General features: G+C 41.0%; 1 protein-coding gene and 1 long non-coding RNA gene across 15 annotated transcripts in view; one reads left to right on the forward strand and one right to left on the reverse strand.

Annotated features, from left to right (window-relative positions):
• NRG1 (neuregulin 1) overlaps positions 1-12,642 on the forward strand; it is a 512,253-nt gene that overhangs the window by 435,321 nt on the left and 64,290 nt on the right. The gene's annotated exons all lie outside the window — the stretch shown is intronic.
• LOC309332617 overlaps positions 3,812-12,642 on the reverse strand; it is a 36,484-nt gene continuing 27,653 nt past the window's right edge. For both annotated transcript variants that reach the window (XR_014152248.1, XR_014152249.1), the window contains 2 exons: positions 6,153-6,298; positions 3,812-5,549 (listed from right to left, as the gene is read on the reverse strand). This is a non-coding gene — a long non-coding RNA (uncharacterized lncRNA). The remainder of the gene's footprint in view (positions 5,550-6,152; positions 6,299-12,642) is intronic.

Here is a 12,642-nt window from a genome sequence, read left to right on the forward strand (position 1 = left end):
ACACCACCTCCTGCATCAAGTACCCAGTTAAGAGCATGCTGGGGCGTGAAACAGAAAATATAGCAGCATTTGCGGAGTGGAGAGTTAAGCTCATGAACTTCATTAACATTATGATGCATTGTGCCATTTTCTCATAAGAAGGAAAGATAGATCATTAATGCTCAAAAAGAGGGCAGGAGGTAATGTAGTTGCTTAAATGACTATAGTTAAGATTCCTGATGGTTTCTCTGCATCTACAGCTATACAGTGGTACCTCATGTTACAGGCGCTTCAGGTTACAGACACTTCAGGTTACAGACCCCGCTAACCCGGAAATAGTACCTTGGGTTAAGAACTTTGCTTCAGGATGAGAACAGAAATCGTGCGGCGGCAGCGGGAGGCCCCATTAGCTAAAGTGGTACCTCAGGTTAAGAACAGTTTCAGGTTAAGAACGGACCTCCAGAACAAATTAAGTTCTTAACCTGAGGTACTACTGTATATTACTACCACTATTAATTGGGGGATACGTAGCATGATATGCTGGATATCAGAGAATTGTTTGAATCAAAAATAGATTTAGAAAATAACTTTAGTTGGATTTCTTAGCTGTATTGATAACGGTAGGATAGAATCTTTTTGGTTTCACCAAGTTATTTCCTGTTTGAAGGAGGAAGGGATAAAATATATAATCTGCACTATTTTAGAGCCTATGTGTCAATCAGTAGGACTGCAACTACAATTTGAAAACATTTTGGGGGAGGCCCATAGCTCAGTGGCACAGCACATCCTTTCATGCAGCCCCAGCATCTCCAGAGAGAGAGTCCTGGTGGAAAATTGCTCTTCAGTGTCAACCGCATAGGGCTAGGTGGTCCATTGATCTCTCTCATTGTAAAGCAGCTTTATAAGTTCCCTTGTTTCATTCATATACAGAGATGATTGATTTGGGCGGGGGGGGGGGGGTTGGCTTGTATTTTATAAACTGGAGGAATGCTGGTGGAGCTTGGCATTTAGTGAATAGTACTGATCTGGGTTCCAGCTCAGGCTCTGCTACCCCACCCTTCTGTCCATGTACCACCACAGGTTCTTTTGGTCAGGTTCTCTGTGATCATAGCATTTTTCACTATTGTTGTTGTTTAGTTGTTTAGTCGTGTCTGACTCTTCATGACCCCATGGACCAGAGCACGCCAGGCATTCCTGTCTTCCACTGCCTCCCGCAGTTTGGTCAAACTCATGCTGGTAGCTTCGAGAACACTGTCCAGCCATCTTGTCCTCTGTCGTCCCCTTCTTTTCCAGGAAGTCTTCTCTTCTCATGAGGTGGCCAAAGTATTGGAGCCTCAGCTTCAGGATCTGTCCTTCCAGTGAGCACTCAGGGCTGATTTCCTTCAGAATGGATAGGTTTGATCTTCTTGCAGTCCATGGGACTCTCAAGAGTCTCCTCCAGCACCATAATTCAAAAGCATCAATTCTTCGGCGATCAGCCTTCTTTTTCACTATGCTATATAGCCAATGTGCTCAGTCCCTACGCATTCCCATCTGTTAACCTAATCTTTTTTCTCTTTGCTCGCATCACACTTTTCGTATACCCCCATTTTCTCCATTTGGAATTATCCAAGAGGTTTGCCCACAAACCTTACATTGTGCACATCTCGTTTTAAGCTAGCGCAGGCTATTTTGCACAAACAATATATTCTGGACTGCACTGCTTGAGAACTAGAGGCTGGGCAATTACAAGTTTGACTGCTCCCCCTTACTACTTTTTTATTTTAAAAAAGCTCAGTGTATATAGAAAAAGAAAATATGAGGGGATTTTTTTGCCTATGGGTACTTTGGAATGAGTGATTCCACCTTAGGCATTTTCTGCATTAATCCTCAATTTTCCAATTAAATGTGGGTCCTAAAACATACTGTTTTATATTAGCCATCATGTCAATACTGTCATACAATATGCAACTTCCTTCTTAAATAGTGAGACAATACTGTGACTGACAGTAGCGCCAGCACAGACATTCACTATTCATGAAGAGCAGCATAAACACCCCTTCATTTCATTTGTTACCAGTTTACTTTTAGAGAGAGAAAAACCTGCAATCCAGCCGGAAAATGAGCTCAAATGCTTTTATCCTGCTTAATTTTAATGCACAGCCTACAAGGGTAATTGATCTCACAATTGTTCTTCTCTCCCCAAGCCTCCTGCAGTCTCAATTGACTTGGTTAGTTTTAAAGCACAATTAGTGGCACTATGATTAAGAAAGGCGTTCAAGAAACATGAATGAAATACCGAAGGGTTCTGGAAAAATCTTTTCAGATGAACTTTCATGGGAAAGGTGTCAGTTAAGAGTAACAGTCATTGAAAACAATGCTGAAACGCAACTAGGAATTGTCCTTTGTTCACAAATGAGTAAAAAGGTAAAGGGCCCCTGACAGTTAAGTCCAGTTGCAAACGACTCTGGGGTTGCGGTTCTCATCTTGCTTTACTGGACAAGGGAGCCAACGTTTCTCCGCAGACAGTTTTTCTGGGTCATGTGGCCAGTATGACTAAGCCGCTTCTGGTGAAACCAGAGCAGCACACGGAAACGCCGTTTACCTTCCTGCCGGAGCGGTCCCTATTTATCTACTTGCACTTTGACGTGCTTTTGAACTGCTAGGTTGGCAGGAGCTGGGACTGAACAATGGGAGCTCACCCCGTTGCAGGGATTTGAACCGCCGACCTTCCGATTGGCAAGCCTAAGAATCTCAGTGGTTTAGACCACAGCGCCACCTGCGTCCCACCACAAATGCCTAGCTGGAGGCTAATAAAGTTTTGGAATGTAAACTATCACCGCAGTTCTGTTACATAGAACGAATTACATGAAGGAGCACTTTTTCAGTACCTTCTGACCCAGACTTTGGAATCATTGGGAGAGATTCTGCCTATGGAACTCCCTCCCAGGTAAAATCAGGTAGTTTCCCACTCCAGCTATGTTCAGGTGCAATGTGAAAACTCACCCATTTGCCCAGTCTTTTGAGGAGAGATTGATGCTATGGGGGTATTTTTTTCCTGTTGTTTTTGAGGACGTTTTATTTTTATTTTTCAAGATTAGTGTAGTGTTTTATGTTAGCCATCATGTGATCCTGTTTGGGAAGAAGGGTGGGATATAAAAATGAATAAATCTGTATTGCAGGATTTGTGCTTCATTTATTTTTCCAAACAGTGCTAGACAAACGTGACTCAAAAGCCTTCAGATCAGACATATGCTGCTTGACATTCTGAAGGTAGGCGAAGCTGCCTGTCTGCTCCTAAATACAGTTGGCTTTTTGAATTATGCATTAGGCTATAATATGGGGACAGCACTTCATATTCTTCTTGGGGGGTGATGATGGAAAGAAGGGGGAGGTATGAGATATACTGCCCCTTTTCATTTTTTATGTGTTAGCTGGGTTAAAAGCAACCCTTGAATTGTGTCATTTTTTTCCCTGGGCCCTAACTATTTAATCATCTAAGAGAATATCAGCCTGAGTTTTGTGGTAAGATTTATTATGCCCCTAACTGTCAGCAAAGTGCTTGCTTCAACCGAGCATTGGGGAAGTACTCCAGTTTAGAACACTAATGGGCTTCAGTCTCAGAGAAAAAATAGTGTTGGTGATTGAAATGCCACTGCAGAGTTAGCCCTTCGAGCTGCATGCTAAATGGGACTGAGATCTTGGAGAGATTGGTCTCTCCTTCTCCCTGAGATATTTGTGAGCTATATACCACCAAATGGTATAATGGCAGAGGAGCTTTTATTTATCCTTGTTTTAGAAGCAGCAGGTTTTTGCCTTCATATGCAAAGAAAATAATACTAGGTTCTGGGCATCATTTTATTGTCATTATTAGTTTGTACAGATTGGTCCAGGTCAGAAAAGACTTAACAAATTTCCAAATACTGGGAAGCAAACCAGCAACACCACTGGGAATAGAATGAATGCTTCAAATCAGACTGAATGCCGTTCTGCTCCATCCCTAATCCAAGCAATCTTAGTGAGAGACTAATATCAGTCTGTGTAAAACATAGAAAAATATTCCCTTTTCATCAATATTGGCTTGACAGAGAAGCCATTAGTTAGGAATGTGGGAAAAGGTGGTTGTTTCCATGGCATGAAGACACTGAGAACACTCTCTCTTAGCTTTGTCCTTGACTGATGTTGTCATTGCTTTGGTCCATTTAATAACTCTGGTGCACTGCAAGTATGTTACTTTTAAAGCAGAAATTGAGGAGAGGAAGCTAGAAATAAGCCTTTCTTCCTCTGCCAGTTTGCCTCTTAATAATCATAGATGCCATTGCATCCCATTTAATTGTTCCTGCTGCCATGAGCAAAAACAGTCACGAAACACTTGCCTCAGCTAGAAATTCGGGATTGATTTGATTAAGCTTGTACTCTATTGAAACACACTTCTCTAGACTGCAACAAGGTTTGGGACAATAAAATTACCATGGCTTTCCCTGTGTGGATTCCATATGATGTCAGGAAGAGAAGCTGTAAAAGCTGCCTCTTGGCTTCTGTCATGATCCCAAGATCAGCAGTGACCCAGACACATAGACTGAGGTGCCATTGTTGCTGACCGAGGAGACATAGGGTTTAAGAACTAGATATCGCTACGACCTCCACTCCTAGGTCCCCAGAAACTGCAGTCCTTGAGCCTATTACCATCAAAGAGCCAGCATACTCCCTGCCAAGGACCTTTTGCACTCTGCAGTGCTAGTGTGACAATGTAGGCAAGGTGGCTGCTTGTGGAAAGTTGACAGAATGCTAGGCTCTAGGTGGGGAAGGCTCTGACCTCAGCAGGGAAGTAGAACCTGAAAGGTGTGTAGTCAGTCTCTGGGAACATAAAATGGATCACTTGAGAACGAAAGTGTTGAGAGCCCTGAAGCTGAGCTCTGTCCGGGGTCCTGAAAATTCTACCACCAACCTCCCTTGCTTTCAAGAATTCTAATCTTCACTGAATCCTGCATTCCATGAATCTCATTCTAGTCCAGACTCCTCGCTGGATTTTTAACCTCTAGTCTGTGGTCTCCAATTTACCAAGACAGCTGCAGGAACGCAGAAATAATACATCATAGTATATTCGAGCTACGGAAACTTAAGTCTTCCATCCATGTTGAGAAAGTGCTGTATGACTAGTTATAAATGTTATATGCACCCTGTGTACTTTTCCTGTTCATTTAGCCCTCGGCTCCAACATAAGCGTTATCTAATCAAGAAAGGTCAATAATTTTCCATTGTTGCTGCTTTTCAAGGGGGGGAGGGAATTATTCTGAATTAGTCATGTATTTTTTCAGCCCCTTGTCTGTCTGTCAACCCCCATAAGAAGTGTCAGACATGCTCAAAGATATGGGTTGTGAATTGTATTTCTAATCAAGAGAAAGTGATGTTTTCTGTATATCTCTCATGCTAAATAGAAGGCTTGCACAGGAGGCAGTAGATCAAGAATGGGGAATCTGTGCTGCTCTATATGTTGTTGGACTCCAATTCCCATCCACCGTAGTCAGCATCTATTCATCTGTTGCAGAGATAGGGATGGCAACAGCTAGATGATTCATTGATCTCCATCCCTGAAATAGATTATTATAAAATTATTGCCAGAAATGGCTGCTTCCCCAATTTTCCTTGTTGCAGCCAGAGTATTTGCCCACACAGAGCTTGGAGAAGATTGAACAGGGATCAGAAGCTTACAGTGAATAGTGCACAGCATGTTCAGGTGGCTAGGGCAAGGTCAGACTGTACAGCATCTGGGACAATCTCACAAAGAAGAAGGCTGTTACCTGAATAGAAGTCTGAGCACCTAAATAGCATATCCTGCCTTTTCACCCATTCATTCATTGAGAGCAAATGGGAATGAATTATGAGGGTAGAGAAATAATGGAGGTGTGAATTCTGGTTACCTAACTGAAGAGTGTGAATCCTCTGTTTTGGGGGGCACAGAGCAAGCTTCCTTGGAGTAAAACGAGGGTCAGCTTTGGGATCTGTGGATTCCCCCCAACTCATATTTCTAAAGGCCTCATCTGCCTCCAGTGCTTCGACTTTGTGACATAGCAAAATATCCTATTGAAGTTGTCACACATTCGAAGAGATATATTAATGATAACATAAACTGTAAATAAGTCATTCAGTTGTTCAACCTTTGGATGACCTTGGAGTAAACGGAAAGGAATTACCATCATAAATATACAATCCAATTATATGCAGCTGATGTATTTTCTACTGTCTCTCCAGTTGGTGTTTATTTTCAGGCCTCCTGCACTGTACTGCTTCAGCTGAGCAGGGTTTTATCTCCTTTTAAGCATAACCAAAGATTGCTGATCTGAAAAATAAATGTTTAGGGTGGGGTATATAAACTGTTGTGCCAACAAAATGTTATTGTTATTATTACTAATTATTATTATTTGCCCACCCCTCCACTCTAAGGTCCCAGTTGCAACAATTAAAGCACAATATTAAAAAAACAGTTTAAAACAACTTAGTCAGAGGCATAAGACGGGTCCTTATTACTCAAGCAGTGGTATCAGGAGATTGACAAGTCAAGCTTGTCATAACATATATGTAGCCACCCATGCCTGGGCATTGTTTTTGCATCTAAACATTGGAGCTAGAAACTTACAGTGGTACATGACTGGCTGATTCTATGCCCTCAGGTACTATGATAATGTACCTGTTAGCCCTTGCTAGCAAAATGTTTTACAGAATTTGCAGATCCCTTCCTGGTCATTTTTTTGCAGTTGCTCTGACAATAACTCTTGTCTCATTCTGCAAACATACCCTGCATATAATTTCCGTAATCTAGTTGTGTTTCAATGCACTATTCAGTGTAAAATAGTACTGTATAGTATGTTTCCTGTAGCAGATCACAGCCATTCTGCTCTCCCTTATCTTTACTTGGTGTTGCAAAGGTAGGATGCAATCCAATCAAAATTAAGCACCTTTAATTTCACTGATTTCAGTGGGGGAGTTAGGCACATGCTTGAATGAAATCAGAAAGCTTAAGGGAAAAAAACACTTTAGCAGGAGTATGTCTGTTGCTTTCAACTTTGCTGCAACCCCCACCCACATTTAACATTCTGAATGTATTAATGGGGTACTGGGGTGAAATGGAATCACACAGGAAGGAATACATCATCAAATAGCTTTAAAAATATAATGATTTGTACTCTCTTGGGGGTTATTACTAGCAGTGTGTATTCACAAGTTAATGCCCATCTAATGTAGCCATAGTTTGTACATCAGGATGAAAAGCCATTAACAAGCCCTTTGGAACATCCAAGTGCCTCCTACTATTTTCAGTGTTCATATGTTCCCCAGAATTAGCACAAGATTGCTGGGTACGTTAAATCCAAACAGTTGAAAACTACTAAGCAACGTTTGGTTAGGAATATTGCCTACCATCAGATTTTGGACGATCACAAGTAAATCTTAAAATAAATTGTTTAAATGACAGGAACAACCATATAAACATTGTAAAGTTAGCAGCTTTGCAATCTCAGCCTGAAATATCAGGGGTAAATAAAAGCTTTTTCTTGCTTTCATCTGTTCTATAATTTGCGTATGATTTATGAGACTTCGAAAAGGCATGTGGTAACTTGCACATTAGAAGGATATTGTGCGATATTCTGTATCATGCTTAAGTTGTCTGATATTAGCACAAAATCACTTTGTAGTAGCAGAGAATCTTTATCAATTGTCATTGGACATGAATAAAAAACGTATTTCAATTGTGGATTTGTTTTCTGATTGAATCTGGGGCATAGGGGAGCTTTTACAAGGCCAAAATGACATACTGCTATAAAGTAGAATGCTGTTGGCTGCTGCCTCATATCAACTGGGAGCAAACAGAAGGAAAAGCGTATCAAAAGCATTAATCTCTTATGGCTGCAGTCTAAAACATATTTATTGGTCCCACCCTGTGAGACTTACTACCAAGTATAAATTTAGAATCAAGCCTTTAAAACCATCTCATTATTCCACTTTCTTTGCCAATTAAACCAGAAAGTCAATAAATGGTAATGTTTATGCAATTTAAAGAAATGCAAATAACTTCTCTGCAGAAATATTTCCAGAATGGCCACATATGCTTACCATTAAATACTTCCAAAATTCTAATTTCCACCTATCCCCATTGCTGTTATTTGGCATCTCTCCATCATCCTTATGCATGCATCTAAATAGGGTTGTGGATATTTATTTGGTTTGAGGCTTTGCTCTATTCAAATGACTTTTTGGGTTTGAGGACCTTCAACGCCTTCTCTCTCTCACACACACATAATCCAATAGGGAATTTTGTTCCAATTCAAATAAGGATATTTTACAACCTATCACTAGCTGGAGTTTTAGTGTTCTAGTCCATTAACACTAAGCTGCTGGAGACAAAGATCACAAGACCAGGTTAGTTTTAAACCTGAGCCTGCAGAGCTATTTCCTACAAAATCATGTTGTAGCTGAGCATTTACTTCAGCAGCAGCAGGATTTCCCCCAAAGTCATGAGACTAACTGAAATGTATTGTTAAAAACAACAACCCCAAATGCTGTTTTGTTTTCTAACCTCTCAAAGAGGCATTTTCTAACCTCTCAAAGATACATTACTCTTGTGACTAAGCAGCTGCCCGTGAATTGCAGGTCATAGATTGCCATTTGTAATCTCTGCATCCTTGTTTCTCTCAAAGCATTTATCAGTTAGAATCATAGAATCATAGAATCATAGAGTTGGAAGAGACCACAAGGGCCATCGAGTCCAACCCCCTGCCAAGCAGGAAACACCATCAGAGCACTCCTGACATATGGTTGTCAAGCCTCTGCTTAAAGACCTCCAAAGAAGGAGACTCCACCACACTCATTGGCAGCAAATTCCACTGTCGAACAGCTCTTACTGTCAGGAAGTTCTTCCTAATGTTTAGGTGGAATCTTCGCGGGTGGCGCTGTGGGTAAAAGCCTCAGCGCCTAGGGCTTGCCGATTGAAAGGTCGGCGGTTCGAATCCCCGTGGCGGGGTGTGCTCCCGCTGCTCGGTCCCAGCGCCTGCCCACCTAGCAGTTCGAAAGCACCCCTGGGTGCAAGTAGATAAATAGGGACCGCTTACTGGCGGGAAGGTAAACAGCGTTTCCGTGTGCTGCGCTGGCTCGCCAGATGCAGCTTGTCACGCTGGCCACGTGACCCGGAAGTGTCTCCGGACAGCGCTGGCCCCCGGCCTCTTGAGTGAGATGGGCGCACCAACCCCAGAGTCTGTCAAGACTGGCCCGTACGGGCAGGGGTACCTTTACCTTTACCTCTTTCTTGTAGTTTGGAACCATTGCTCCGTGTCCGCTTCTCTGGAGCAGCAGAAAACAACCTTTCTCCCTCCTCTATGTGACATCCTTTTATATATTTGAACATGGCTATCATATCACCCCTTAACCTCCTCTTCTCCAGGCTAAACATACCCAGCTCCCTTAGCCGTTCCTCATAAGGCATCGTTTCCAGGCCTTTGACCATTTTGGTTGCCCTCCTCTGGACACGTTCCAGTTTGTCAGTGTCCTTCTTGAACTGTGGTGCCCAGAACTGGACACAATACTCCAGGTGAGGTCTGACCAGAGCAGAATACAATTAGGAATAGAGGAGAAATCAGATTCAGTTCCAATTTAAACCTGAATTTATCAAATTCTCACTTTCGAAAACACGATGGAACCAAATCACAACCATCCTTTGAAATTTGCACTTACCCAAATTTGCACTTACCCAAATCTTATGAAAGGGGACACAGGTTGTGCTGTGATCTAAACCACCGAGCCTTGAGCTTGTAGAAAACTGAAGAACAAATTAAGATTGGGAAAACGAGATATGGAAAGAACCAACATTAACAAATCTTTTCATCCCTACTTATAAGCAATAATAGAGCAGGAGCAACTACCAATATATAACAAGGATAGTAACAGATTTTAACTCCAAAGTAAATAATGTATAACAGTCTAGAAAGTGACACCTACATGATTCCAGAACTCACCACTTTCTGAAAACATTGGGGTGATCCAGGCTACATTAGTTGAATGGATATCCCTTGATTTCAGTTGAAACTGGTGGTCATCCTAAATCCACTTATCTGGGAATAAGCCCCATTGAATTCAATAGGACTTTCAATAGGCATGTTTAGGGCTTCACTTTTAAACTGGATCCAGACTGAATCCAAACTGCTACCCTTTGTAGGTAGGTTGTGCATTTCAACTAAGGCATTCCAGAAAATATCGTATCCTTTTACTAAATAGATCAGTATTCTTTAGAGAGATACATATACAGCTTGGAGATCTATTAAAAGTTATCATACTACTTTACCAGTACGTAATGGTAGATTTAAATGTGTGTGAGTACCTCAACATCAGTTAATCTCTTGTTGTATTGTTTTTAAGATTGCATTGTTAGAATAATTCTTACTTACATAAATCACAAGAGCAATGAAATATGAGATTAAAATTGACTCAGCAAAAATATTGCTATTTATCATATTTATTTATTAAATAATTAATAATTTGCCTCTCAGTTGCCCAAACCAGTTTCCCTTACACTACCACGTTAGAAAATCTTCCCCTTCTTTCTGCTTATCATGAGTCAATCTTCTTATTTTATTTTATTTTTTAAAAAAACAACAACCTTGAATCGGGAGACACTGAACAATGCAATGAAGTGGTTTGCAATGTTGTGTAGTGATAAGGAAAGGAAGGAAATTGCTATATCTTTCTTTGGCAAATCTCTACAAAACCTTTCCGAACAATGGCACTTGTCAGACTCTGTAAAACTAACATTCTGTGTCTGCAACAGGAATTGCTGTGGGCAGAAACCTGTAAAAGTTTGTGTTGTGACCTTCTCATTTTGTGTTATTGGTGTGGAATTGCATACTTCATATGGTATGCTGAGTATCTTAACTTCACGAAACTCTTTGACCCCCTTTCATATGTCTATAACATTCACACAAAACTGGATGGAGGGTTCTAATGAAACATGCTGAAGCCACAAATGCCACTGCTGGGCTTGGAAAGCGCAACATTTAATTCAGAGTAGTTTACACACTTATCTACCAAGCTTCTACATCTGATTGGCAGTCTTGGGAAGATCATGAAATAATTCATTTTTCAGAGGGTTTTTTTTAAAAAAAATGTACACATTTGTTGTACATAACTGTACATATAAATGTTGGCACTCAAGAAAACTCAAGGGCCTTTTAGGATCCTGATCATTGCCATTCCATTCCCCAAGCCACACTTGTTTTTCCCCACCTGAATTATAGATACTAAAATACTATTCCTGAGAAAATATGAAATATGCATATGTCCTAATCGTGGAGCCAAATATCAATAGTCAAATTTTTAGTTTCATACTTGCAGATGTTGAGCATCAGTTGGTAAATGTAAAATGGGATACTAGGAGCAGTATATAAGGGAGAAGCAATATAAAAGAGCTTATTTCCTCATTTCAACAACAATTTGATGTAACGTTTGGACAACGCCTTGTAGTTATGACAGAAGGCTTAACTATTTTAACATAGGCACTGCCAATGAAATTCAAGGAAGCCTTTATCTGGATGATTCATGATATTAAGGGTAGAACGTCACTGCAAATTTTAACTGTATTTCTTAGGGGGGCTTCTTCAACTAGAAGGCAGCTGAGGAACTTGTGTAAGAGAGAAAATAATGAGGGCATGTATGTAGGAGGAGAGAAAGAAATGTTTTGACACTGCAGAATGACAGATATGGTGTAGTGCCTATCACTGGGGCCAAAAATAGGTGTGTGTGTGTGAAGTAGATATTCAGGATGACTTGAAATGAGGTTCTGTGTGGATTTTACAAAAACCTGCAAAGAAAAAGAATGGCCTGAATGCCTATAACAGTAAGATGTAGGTATTTGAATTCCCCATTTGGTTTCCTTCTCTGTTTCTCTTCCCTCCACCACCTCTGATTTTTAACATGCCTGCTTAACTATAAATGGCAGGATATTATTATTATCCGTGGGATTTTATATGTAGGTCCCCCCGCCCTCAATACACACCTGTCTGGCAAATGTGATAGAGGTTTTGCATCCATGAATATCATCCTAACTTAAAACATGCATAATTTTTCTGAGATGCCGTTGTTAATGCAGGTCAGGAGCGTGACATTTGGTAAACAATAGATGCCTGGCTGGTGTAAATCAAAGCAACTTCATCGGCAGTTAGCCGAATGGCACAGGATCTGGCCCTTAGTCTCTGCTGCTGACTCACTGCTGGCAGCCACAGCAGCAGGAAAAGGGGGGAAATCTGTGATGGGAAGTTGTAGTGACATCCCATCTACTTCATCCAATAAATTCTGCAATGAAAGTAAGAGCAGGATGAGAAAGAGAATGAAAGATTGGTCTGGCTGCCTTGCACTCCTCTGAATAAAATGTCTTGGGGATATCATGCTTTGGTTTTGATTACCAGCATTTCTTCTTTTAAAGCATTTGACAGAAGGTGTCCCACTCCTCTCTCCAAAGGAAGAGATTCTTCTTAACAAAAGGCAAGCCTTTCTTTGTAGTGTAATCATCCACCTCTTTTTTTTTCATGTGCATATAGCTGTCATAATTTCGAATGCTACTTTGTGGGCCTTCCTCATTATTGCATGTCTTAGGAAAGGCCCCCCCCACACACACACATTATGATTTTAAGACGTGGCATGACG

The sequence above is a fragment of the Podarcis erhardii genome (genome assembly GCF_964252035.2).
Source record: "Podarcis erhardii genome assembly, chromosome: 17".
Classification (NCBI taxonomy): Eukaryota; Metazoa; Chordata; class Lepidosauria; order Squamata; family Lacertidae; genus Podarcis; species Podarcis erhardii.